We start from the raw sequence: 12,398 nt of genomic DNA on the forward strand, positions 1-12,398 counted from the left end.
GTCCATGATTGTTTCCACCCCTGTCTAATCCCCTGCACCTTCCCAGTGTATTTAAGCCATGTGTGTCTCGTATCTTGTCCCTTGTGGCGTCACTGAATGTTTAGGATGTTCCTCTCGTCATCTTGCCTGTGGGTTCCCGTTTTTTTTGTCCATGTTTTTCCCCTCGGCCTTTTGATTTTTGGACTTGTTAAAAGTATCATTTTGTTGTCGAAACTGCATCTGAGTCCTGCTTCCGGCAACGCCACCCTACCGTGGTGGCCTTCGTGACAACATCTAAGTGGGGAACAAGGCAGGCTCTTGCAAAGGAGGTTCAAAAATGTCCTCCGTAAGACCGCACTAAACAGCTAATACAGAACAGCTGTGAGGCAGACTACAGCATAACCGTACGCACCAGCGATCATTAACAAACTTCTCAAAGACAGACAACCATTTACATAGAATCCACACCTAAAACAAGTTAAATTAGTCAGTAAACTATAACTGAAATCCCAAAAATGAGATTTGAAGAGACAAGATTCTGACGAACAGCTGTGGCTAATGGACAGCATGCTACTTTAAAGAGCCATCCACGTCGTTGACTTCCATTCATCCTCTATTTAGCAGTTTTTAGCAACCAGTCTCTAGCTACTTCCCCAGGAGATTTGTTGGCAAGACTGCAAACCTCACTTTAACAATATTTTATTTCCTTCCTGCGTCTGTTGCTTGTTTTCATTACGTCGCTGCCGCAATATCAATGTCCCCACCTCTTTGTTCATCCAGTTCCTTCTCAGTATTGACAAAAGGCTCATCGGTGAGGGCTATCTGGCTTTCAAAAGGTTGCAGAGAGGCATTGTGTCTGTATGTAGGATGCCGTAAAACTGATCTTTCACTGAAATAAGTTCGTAATATGTGATGTGCTTTTCATGTTATACAAATTTCATTTAAACCAGTATTTCCCATCCTTGGCGTTTAAAGTCTTAATGTAATCAAAGACCTGTCTCAGAGATGCGGTTTGAGTTCAGCGATTTAAGCAACAATAAATACTAATTGCATTTTCAAAGTGAATCAAAAGATTAAATGATTTTGAAATTAACCTTAAAGACAGTAGTTAAGTAACTGCTGTCACGACCTGGCTTGGACAGCCACGACCGAATGAGGGAGGCAGTACCCACCAAGAAAGCATTGTCATCTCTTTAGCAGGACAATACACACACGGTGGCGACGAGGCACAGAGTGATAAGCCAGGCCACGTTGCCAGGAAGGCGGAGCACCGGGGCCAGGTGTCTCCAGTTAGCCAACTCGGAAACCTCCCATTAAAGAGACACACACACACACACACACAGCTCTGTACAGGCCAAGCGTTGGACGACAGGCAGGTTGGCCAATTAAGGGTTATGTTTATTACCAGGCATGGAGGGGTCAGTTATACATCCCAAGCGGGGAAAAAAAAGTTTCTTATCCATATCCTTCTGTAAGGGAACTCATAATGTTTAGTGATGTTATAGATTACAAACCAGTAGTGGAATGTAATGAAAAAACAAATGCTTAATATTTTCTCCTTACTGCTTTTCAATGTTTTCTGAAATGAGGAAATACATTAAGCAGGCAAGCGTGAAATATCGACTCCTGTCTGCAATTTGTCAAATCTGTAAAATATACGGTGGCGTGCAAATATCCAGCACCACCATTTATGGAGGCTTTCATAAAACATTCTTTGGTAATCGTGTTCTGCAGACAGCCTTATGTATTATTGAATAGTTTTCATTTTCAGTCAAACAACCTGTAAGTCCTTCACGCACACACGCACAAAAGCCCTAACAACATTTTGTAAGGGAATTAGTCAACCTGTCCTTTGCAGCCAATTTTCTGCAGCTAGCCCTGGCACTTATCAAAGCAGAACGGGTAAATGTGCAATTGCAAAGCAGTTTTATTGGGCATTATTTAGTTGCCATTCTAACTGAACAAACCAACCCCCCATAAACACTCAGTTAAACGTGCACATGTACACACACAATGTCAAAGATTCATTCTAAATAACCAGCATGGTGAGTGCGGCTGATTACATTATTATCTTCTCCCTCTGTCTACCACTTCCTCTCCTTTTTTGATTTTGTCTGGCTGTTGAGCTGGACCTATAGTAGTAATTTATTAGATAGGAGGTGTGTGGTGGAGGGGCGTGGTTAGCTCAGCTGCAGGGGGGAGAGCGGGGGAGTGGTTCAGGGGACGGTGCTGGTAGGTGTAGGTGTAAATAATCTGCACTGATTGTCTCCTACATAAGCAGTGAGCAGGATCCAGGTCGGGGGAAACGTGAGCCGAGCAGAGTTGAGCTGAGTGGAGCCCGAGAGCAGAGCACGAGAGCTGAGCGGAGCCAGACAAAGCGAAACCGAGCACGCACAACGAGCGACCTCATTCCTGCTCACTGCCCTCCCCTTTTGGAGAATAAAGACTGGTTACCCTCATCGTGTGTCCGTGCGTCTTTACAGAACCCGCCGGTGGTAGCGCTATCACGGCTACAGTGGCGCCTGGCCAGGGATGGACGCGAACGACCACGGAGAGGGCCTGATGCAGCCGGCGGTCGCGCTTGGACGGATGCTGGGGGAGATCGCCGCGATGCAGCGCAAGCAGGCCGAGGCCAACCGGCACTTCCTGGGGGCGCTGCAGGCTGCTGCAGAGCCAGCGTGAAGAAGGCCATCATGGACCGACTGGGGCTCTCCCCCGAGGACCACAGGAGGCGTTTCCGGGAGGCGAGGCTGGGGCCGGGGGACCGCCCGTTTACGTTTGCCCAGCGACTCGCCGACGCGGCCAACAGGTGGCTGCAGCCGGAGGGCGCGGGAGGGGGGCCGGCGGTGGTGGAGAAGGTGGTGACGGAGCAGTTCCTGGAGGGTCTTCCGCCGCGGACGGCGGCCTGGGTCCGCTACCACCGGCCGACGGCGCTGGAAGCCGCCGTGACCCTCGCCGAGGACCACCTGGCAGTGCACCCCGGGGGCCATGGGGAGGGCGGTCGGCCGACCACATCGACGCAGCCCGTTCCCGCGCCACGACGGAGATCCCCGCTACCTGTCGCGGCTCGGCCCCCTCCGTCCCCGCGCGCCCTAGCCCCTCAACGGGGTACTGATCCACCCGGCCTGGCCGGCACCCTCCCCGACGTGCAGAGGGCTCCTCAACCGCCAGGGCAGGAGTGTTGGAGGTGCGGGCAGCCCGGACACTACCGGCGGGAGTGCCCAATAATGGAGGTGGGCCAGACGGTGCGGGTTGCCGGGCCTCCAGCACCCTCCCCCGGTCTGGGAGCGACGTACGGCGTTCCGGTAAGGATCCAGGGGGGTATACATCAGGCGATGGTGGACTCTGGCTGCACGCAGTCTATGATCCACCAGAGACTGGTTCGACCCGGGGCATTGGTGGAGGCATCCCGGGTGAGTATTAAGTGTGTGCATGGGGATATTCACGACTACCCAGTGGTGCCGATAGAGATTAGGTTTGGGGGTAAAAAGCATAGAGTAAGGGTCGCGGTTAGCTCCCGCCTGACGCACCCCCTGATCTTGGGGACAGACTGGTCGGGGTTTCATAGGTTAGCGGGGCAGTGCGCGGGCGTGCGTTCGCGACTGGTAGGGACATGCGGGGTGTGTGCGCGCTCGGCGGTGACGCGAGGTTGTCCGACGCTGCAGGCGGGGAGGGGGAATCGGCGGGGCCTCCTATGGGGACGCCGCCGATGCCAGAGCTACGCTCCATGGAAGATTTTCCACTGGAGCAGTCTCGTGATGACACTCTACGCTTTGCCTTCGACCAAGTGATGCAAATTGATGGTCAAGTGGTGCGCCCCGACGCCGCATTATCATACCCGCACTTTTCGCTGATTAGGGACAGGCTATACAGAGTGAGTCGCGACACTCAGACAGGGCAGGAAATTACGCAGTTGTTTGTACCGAAAAGCCGCCGGGAAACAGTTTTCCAGGCGGCTCACTATAACCCGATGGCGGGCCACCTGGGTAGCGACAAAACTCTGGATCGGATAGTAGCCCGATTTTACTGGCCAGGCATCTGGGCGAATGTGCGCCGCTGGTGTGCGTCCTGCCCACAGTGCCAGCTGGTGAACCAGCCGGCCATCCCGAAAGCGCCGTTGCGTCCGCTGCCGTTAATGGAGCTGCCGTTCGAACGCTTAGGTATGGACCTTATCGGGCCATTTCACCGGAGTGCACGGGGGTATCGCTTTGTGTTGGTTCTGGTGAATTACGCAACCCGATATCCCGAGGTAGTGCCGTTGCGCAGCATCTCTGCCAAGAGTGTTGCGCAGGCGCTGTTTCAGGTCATCTCCCGAGTCGGAATCCCGAAAGAGATTCTGACGGACCAGGGCACCTCGTTCATGTCACGCACCCTACGAGAACTGTACGAATTGTTGGGGGTTGAGTCCGTTCGGACCAGTGTGTACCATCCCCAGACTGACGGCCTGGTGGAACGGCTGAACAAGACACTGAAATCCATGATTCGTAAGTTTATTCACGACGATGAACGTAATTGGGATAAATGGCTTGTCCCTCTGTTGTTTGCAGTACGGGAGGTCCCCCAGGCCTCCACGGGATTTTCTCCCTTCGAGCTGCTGTTCGGCAGGAGACCACGGGGGGTGCTCGACCTGCTTAAGGAACACTGGGAGGAGGGTCCGAGCCCCGGTAAGAACGAGATTCAGTACGTCCTGGACCTGCGAGCCAAGCTCCACACACTGGGTGAGTTTCAGAATTTGCTCCAGGCCCAGGAACATCAACAGCGGCTGTACAACAGAGGGGCCAAGCTGAGACAATTCACACCGGGAGAGAAAGTGCTTGTATTACTTCCTTCTTCCAGCTCAAAACTACTCGCCAAGTGGCAAGGGCCCTTTGTGGTCACACGGCGGGTAGGGGACGTCGACTACGAGGTGGTGCGATCTGACAGAGGGGGAGCCACGCAGATCTACCACCTCAACCTCCTTAAAGCATGGAGAGAGGCGGAGTCCGTGTCCCTGGTGTCTGCAGTAGCAGAGAGCGAGGAGCTGGGGCCAGAGGTCCCAAAGTCCACCGATCCAACCCGGCTCCCGTCCGACGCCCGTCTCTCTGCAGCCCAGCAAGCGGACATAGCCCGGTTGCAAGATCAATTTAATGATGTGTTCTCCTCCCGGCCAGGTCGCACGGACCTCATGGTGCATCACATTGAGACGTCCCCGGGCGTGACGGTGCGGACGCGGCCCTACAGGTTACCTGAACACAAAAGGAAAATGGTTCAGCGAGAATTGGCCGCTATGCTGGAGATGGGGGTAATAGAGGAGTCCAACAGCGTCTGGTGCAGCCCCATCGTTCTTGTCACCAAGAAGAACGGCTCAATGAGGTTCTGTGTGGATTATCGCAGGGTGAATGCGGTCTCACGGTTTGACGCGTACCCGATGCCCCGGGTCGACGAACTCCTGGACCGATTGGGCACCGCGCAGTTTTTTACGAAACTGGATTTGACTAAGGGCTACTGGCAGATTCCCTTGTCACCAGAGTCCAGGCAAAAGTCGGCGTTCTCCACTCCGTTTGGATTATACCAATTCACCACGCTGCCCTTCGGGCTGTTCGGTGCCCCGGCCACCTTCCAGCGCCTCATGGACCGGGTGCTGCGTCCGCACGCTGCGTATGCGGCCGCCTACCTGGATGACGTCATCATCCACAGCACCACGTGGGCGGAGCATGTGCGGCGGGTGGGCGCGGTGCTGGAGTCCCTGAGGCAGGCCAGGCTCACCGCCAACCCGGGGAAGTGTGCAGTTGGACGGAGGGAGGTACAGTATCTGGGGTACCACTTGGGCGGCGGGCGGGTGCGCCCGCAGGTGGACAAGACCGCAGCCATTGCAGCCTGCCCGCGGCCCAAGACGAAAAAAGAGGTGAGGCGGTTTTTGGGGCTGGCGGGCTACTACAGGAGGTTCATCCCGGGCTTTGTGGAGCTGACCAGCCCCTTAACTGACCTGACCCGGAAAGGTGCCTCAGATCCGGTCCAGTGGACGGAGCGGTGCCAGTGGGCGGTTGAGGGGGTGAAACGAGCCCTCTGTGGGGAACCACTGCTCCATACACCTGACTTCTCTCTCCCTTTTGTCTTGCAGACTGATGCGTCGAACAGAGGGCTGGGGGCCGTTTTGTCCCAGCAGGTGCAGGGGGTGGACCGCCCGGTCCTCTACATCAGCCGGAAGCTGTCGGAAAGAGAGGCCAGGTACAGTACGGTCGAAAAAGAGTGCCTGGCCATCCGGTGGGCGGTCGACTCCCTGCGGTATTACCTCCTGGGACGCCAGTTCACTCTCTGTTCGGACCACGCCCCGCTGCAGTGGCTCCACCGCACGAAGGATGCCAACGTCCGGATCACTCGGTGGTATCTGGCTCTACAGCCTTTTAACTTCAAGGTGATCCATAGGCCGGGGGCGCAGATGGTCGTGGCGGACTTCCTTTCCCGCCCTCAGGAGGGAGGGGGGGGGGGAAGTCGGTTCGGGCGGTGGGGGTATGTGGTGGAGGGGCGTGGTTAGCTCAGCTGCAGGGGGGAGAGCGGGGGAGTGGTTCAGGGGACGGTGCTGGTAGGTGAGGAGTAACCAGGTGTAAATAATCTGCACTGATTGTCTCCTACATAAGCAGTGAGCAGGATCCAGGTCGGGGGAAACGTGAGCAGAGCTGAGTGGAGCCCGAGAGCAGAGCACGAGAGCTGAGCGGAGCCAGACAAAGCGAAACCGAGCACGCACAACGAGCGACCTCATTCCTGCTCACTGCCCTCCCCTTTTGGAGAATAAAGACTGGTTACCCTCATCGTGTGTCCGTGCGTCTTTACAGAACCCGCCGGTGGTAGCGCTATCACGGCTACAAGGTGTCATCCCACTTTTGCAAAAAGTCCTGCTGTACTCTCAGTCCTGAAAAGGAAAAGGAAATCCACATGCAATGTTAGACAGACACAAAAGATGTTTTTTTTCTTTGAGTGAAGACCGTCTGGTAGTTCTATTTTAGCCTTCTTTTGACTACCCTGTTTTTTTGCCTCTGCTTCAAAAATGGCATACACATAATAAAAAGGCTAAAAAAATATCACAAACAGCCCTGTAAACATAGTGATACCAGGCTAAAAGCACATCTACATGATAGCCCAGTGTGTGGGCAGTAATCATGGACAGTGTAGTGAAAACTACTCTAGAGGAGGCTTTTGTGCAGGCTTCACGAACCAGAAACGGCCGCTCAGGATTGTCTGATATCCCGGCCTGTGGTAGGTGTTTTGACATCTTTCAACCACTCATCTTGAATGTCGGAGTTCATTGGATAACATGAATTAGAGCCAAAATGGGTAGAACATAAAATTACGGTCAATGGTGAAAAAAAAAAAAAACTCCCAATATACTACTTCTTGTGGTACAATACTGTCCAAGTAATACTTAAGTGTTTAGTAACAGTCTGTTCCAACACTGCTTTTATAAAAACAGAGGATAAGTAAGTAATCAACAAAAGTTGAGACCCCTGTAGGAATTGTTAGCATCAACCTTCAAGTCTTAACTAACTTCCATTGATGCAGAACCGCTGCTAGTTGTTAACCCATTAGTTGTTCCTGAAAAAGGCCTTTTTGTACAACCTATGAAATTGGGGATGTTCTAAAACTTTTGACCGGTAATGTATGTATATTGCATTTACTTTACCTACTAACTAGTCCTACATGATCAGAATATGCCCAACCAACATTTTCCTTTTTTCGTTGGATTATCAATCGTCAAACTAAAATATTTTATTAACATTGTCACATCGGGGTGGTGAAGGGACTGAAACTCAGACTTGAGCATAAAAATGACTATTTACTGCTGGAAAAACTGCAATAATGTTTTACCTTGTTACAACAGAAAGTCTGCTCTTAGAGGCACATGGTGTTCTGGATAATCTGATAATCAAGATGTTTGTGCGCCGATGTTTATAATCTTGTGTGAAATGCAGACCAGAACGGTCCCGTTCTGTTGGCTTCTCCGAACGCGGTCGAGGGACGCAGCCCTCAAGGTTTTGGAGGATACATCAGGTCTTTACTTTTACATGTTAAGTAATAATAAATTATATTTTAACATTTCTATCAGTAGATTCTTAAATCACATCTTAGTTTATGAAATCAGTGTACCAACACACGCTTGTAACAAATACACAACGAGCAGGTCACGTTACCGGGAGCCGCTGCGCTGTCAACGGCGGATCGTCTGTAGTGATTATTGAAAATTCACTTAACTTTCACACTTTAGAGGTTGACACTGAAGTATAAAATCTATATAAAAACAGTCATAGTATGAACAGAAGTGGATCAAAGTGAGCTCAGGCAGACAAGTTCTGAACCTGAAATATCACTTTCTAAGTCCAGTAATGTTACAGATAAAATACACACTTGCTTTTCTCCTTTTGTTTTGTGGTGTGATTGTGAACTAACTTTACATTTAGAGCCAGGAGAAAGCATCAAGCTGAAGGAGAACAATGTGCGTCTATCGACATTTACTGTAGCTTGGACATATTCTGTAATATTTGAGTTAAAATAGCCTGTATCCTATGCAAGAAGAAAAAAGAAAGTATACAAAGTCTTGCATACAAGTCAATACATGTGTTTGCTGTTTTTTAAGAAATCATTGATCTCTGGCTTAAGATTGAAATATTACTTTTAGCTATGTATTATACATTAACTGATTTAATTTGAATATAAAATGTCTGAAAAATATGCTCCGGAGAAGCGCAACCCTCCTAAATTAAATGAAATGAAATAAGTCTATCTTCTTCATCTTTGGTTTTAAGGCTTTTATTGTTATGCGCAGCAGTTTGCTAGGCAACTGGAGCAGCAGAGGTAAAGCTACAGGCAGGAAGTCACATTTCAGAGGCCGTTCGGTTCAGCCTACGCGGTTGTTGGAGGACCAGCCCCGGTCTACTGCGAAGGCTGCTGGAGGCTACAAGGATGCAGCCTGGCGACTTTGACACACAGCTATTCAATGAACCAACAAGAGATAAGTGCTACACATGGTTTAAAGATCTGTGGGCATAGTAGGCCTTGAAGGCTGGACCCTGCCACCCAAGGCTTTTAGTAATGCCAATGAGGAATACGACGACCTGGTTAAAGTGTGTGAATTGTTTTGACCAGCAAAAATACTTTGCTTAAACAGGAAGAAAGCTTCAACATTGTCAAGGTGTAGTTTATTTCCAGTCTTATTTTATAGTTTCTGCTTCTTGTCTCCCTGGGTAACTTCACTTCCTGCCTTGTCCTGTCATCCCCTGCGATTGTCTGATAGTTTTCACCTTCATTTCCCTGTATTTAACCAGTGTGTGTCTCTTGTCATTGTCGAATATCCTGAATTTGTCTAGTTCCTGCCTGCCTTTTTGCCCTGGTTCCTGTGTGCGTTTTTTGACCCTTGGCCTTTTGTTTTCTGCCTGTTTGACTATTAAAGTCTTTTTTGCTTTAAAGTCTGCGTTTCAGTCCTGCCTTCCCCGCATCCGTGACACAACATATGTGTTCAGATCATAGTTGACCCTTCAAACAAAAGAGGATCGAGGATCTATCAAAGCAGGTCTAATCGAGAAATGGCAAAAAAATGATTGCTCTGAATATATTGTGTCTTTGCTAAATTTGTTTATTATTGTTACGTCCTTTAGCTAGGGGTGGACGGACATAAACATAAAACCAGATGTAAATCGGTATTTGTAAAGGATATTTATTTTGGAATTGGGCAGAACGTAAGCTTACAAAAAGAACGGGTGCTGTGAAATTCAAACAGAATATAACAAAAAAAGAACCTCAAAAAGGAAGATTATCATACTAAGAAAACAAAAGGTTACACAAAAATCCTCACTAACTTAATAAACGAAAAGTATAATACTCGCAGCACCCCTGAACCTAATGGGACGAGATAAAAGATATGTTAAATGCAAGGTGGTATCAGTATTCTTAAAGTTATGGGCCTGCTTCCTCACACTCTCCTACATGCTCTCCCACAATCTGGTCTGGCAGCAGCCCTCAATTGCAACCAGTCAGGCCACTTGAGCTGGCGGGAACTGCAATGGCAATCCTCCAATTGGCCGGGACCTATGGGCGGGTCCTCCCTCGTCCATCCAATCTTCGGTATGGGATGTCACAGCCTGCTTTGCATACCCTCAATCAACCAACATGAGGTTGTCGACAGCAGCCGTAATACCCCCAGCACGGGGTGTGACAGAGGAGCGCCTTGAGACTGCCAAACTGATCTGATAGTCTGAAGACCACACAAACTCCACTTTAGGGCTCAATAACTGAGTTAATGGCTGAGCAATAGTCAGAAAGCTCTGTAGTAACCTGCCATCCCAAGAAATGAACGCAGCGCTTTACCCGTAGTGGGAACTGGACAATATGAAATTGCACTTATTTGGGCTTCTACAGGGCGTACCTGTTTTCCTAAATAGGTGACTGTAGCTTTACCGAACTCACACTTAGCCAAATTCAACGTGAGGTTGGCTTGTGCGACTCTGCTGAAGACTTGCTCCAAGATGCCCAGGTGCTCCTCCCACGTATCTGTGTACACAATCACATCCTCTAAATATGCGTTCCAATTATTTACCCCAGATAGCACAGTATTAATTAAACGATGGAATGTGGCTAGTGCATTGCACATGTCAAACGCCATTACCTTAAACTGTGCAAAATGGTCAGGAGTAACAACGAAATAACAGTTAGGTCAGTCAGTCAAAGGCACTTGCCAGTAACCTTAATATGTCCAGTTTGCTTACAAACTTGGCATTCCCCAGATTATCAATATAATCTTCCATTCTTGGCAATGGATACGAGTCGCGCACCGTAACAGAGTTGACCTTACGGAAATCAGTAATGAAACAGGCCGTCCGTCTTCGCCTCAACAATACATGGTGAACTCCACAAACTAGAACGGGGTTCAGCAAACCCATTTTCAAGAAGATATTCCACTTCCCCTTTCATCAGTTCTCGCTTAGTTTGGTTGGTACGATATGGATGTTTTATTGGACGCGGGTCAGGCAGCTCAATATCATGTTTTACTATACTTGCTGTGGTCGGAACATCACTAAACACACCGGTAGACCTACATTGTTCGACAAGGTCGATTACATCCTCTCTATGTTAATCAGGTAAATGTACCAGGTAACTGGAGTGGATGAGGCGGCCGCAAATCACAGTCGTGAGCGCAGGATCAGTTACGATCAGAGTGGCGCTCTGAAGAGGCAAAATAGTGAGTAGTGGCTTTGGTCTGTTTCTATCACTTTCTCTATGTTGGTACAACTTTAGCATGTAGATATGACAGACACACGTCTTTCTCCTTGACTCAGGAGTATTGACAATGTAGGCTGTGTCACTCTGGCGTTCACGGACCTCATATGGACCAGTAAATTTGGATGAGCGCACCGAAACAGGTGTATACAGTAACGGCAACACTAAATCACCCGGTCGAAAACAGCGAGTTACAGCAGAGCGGTCAAAGTCATGCTTCATCACTTCGTGCGATCCAGAAAGTGACTGCTTAGCGAGTGTATTAGCAACATATAGCCGCTCACGGAAGTGGCTGGCATAATGTAATACATTTTTGTCCGGTGGCGACATGAACTGGTCATGGAACATTCTTAGCGGGCCATGGGGTGTATGCCCAAACATGAGCTGAGCAAGGCTGAAGCCCAAGGACTCCTGAATGGCTGCACGCGCTACAAACTAAACTCCGTAATCCTAATCAGTTCAGTTTTCCAAACAATAATTACGGAGCATGGACTTGAGAGTCTGATGCTATCGCTCCGAAGCCCCCTGGGACGATAAGTAGAGGAAACGACATGTTTAATATTTAGTGTGCTAAGTTGGTACCTTGGGTCGACTGAATTACCCAGGGTAAGTAGAGAAGAACTTAGTGAGGGATTGTTACAAAAGGGGATTGCCTGAGAAAAACGAGTCGCCGCGCATATAATGGTAAGCAAATATTGGCTTCCCCCTTTCATGCGGGGTAACGGACCCACGCAGTCTATTACAGAAATAGGATGCAGAGGAGCAGGAGGAATTGTTTGGTTTGGTTTACCTGATACTTGACATATATGGCAACTACGGCAGAACTTGCTACATGGCCAAAAGAAATGTTTTAGGACAAGCTGTAACTGGAAGCAAAACCGAGCTGGGGCGATCGCCTGTGTCAACCTCAGGCAGAGATTGCACAGCGGTCCGCTTCCTCAAGCTCAGTCCCAAACCTCTGAATTATCATCCTCATTTTGAAGCAACCTTGCGCGCGTATGCGTGAGTACGCACGCCGAGAACGCCAGAGAAGTGGTTAAGTTATCTGTGAGGGGCAAAGGTGAATCCAGGACCTCTAACATAGGAGTCCCCTTACCTCCTGCAATGTCATTACCCAGTAAACGTACGATACCCTGAATTGGCAGAGCGACACACCGGAAAGAACCCTGTTACTA

The sequence above is a fragment of the Gasterosteus aculeatus genome, chromosome 4 (genome assembly GCF_964276395.1).
Source record: "Gasterosteus aculeatus chromosome 4, fGasAcu3.hap1.1, whole genome shotgun sequence".
Lineage (NCBI taxonomy): Eukaryota > Metazoa > Chordata > Actinopteri > Perciformes > Gasterosteidae > Gasterosteus > Gasterosteus aculeatus.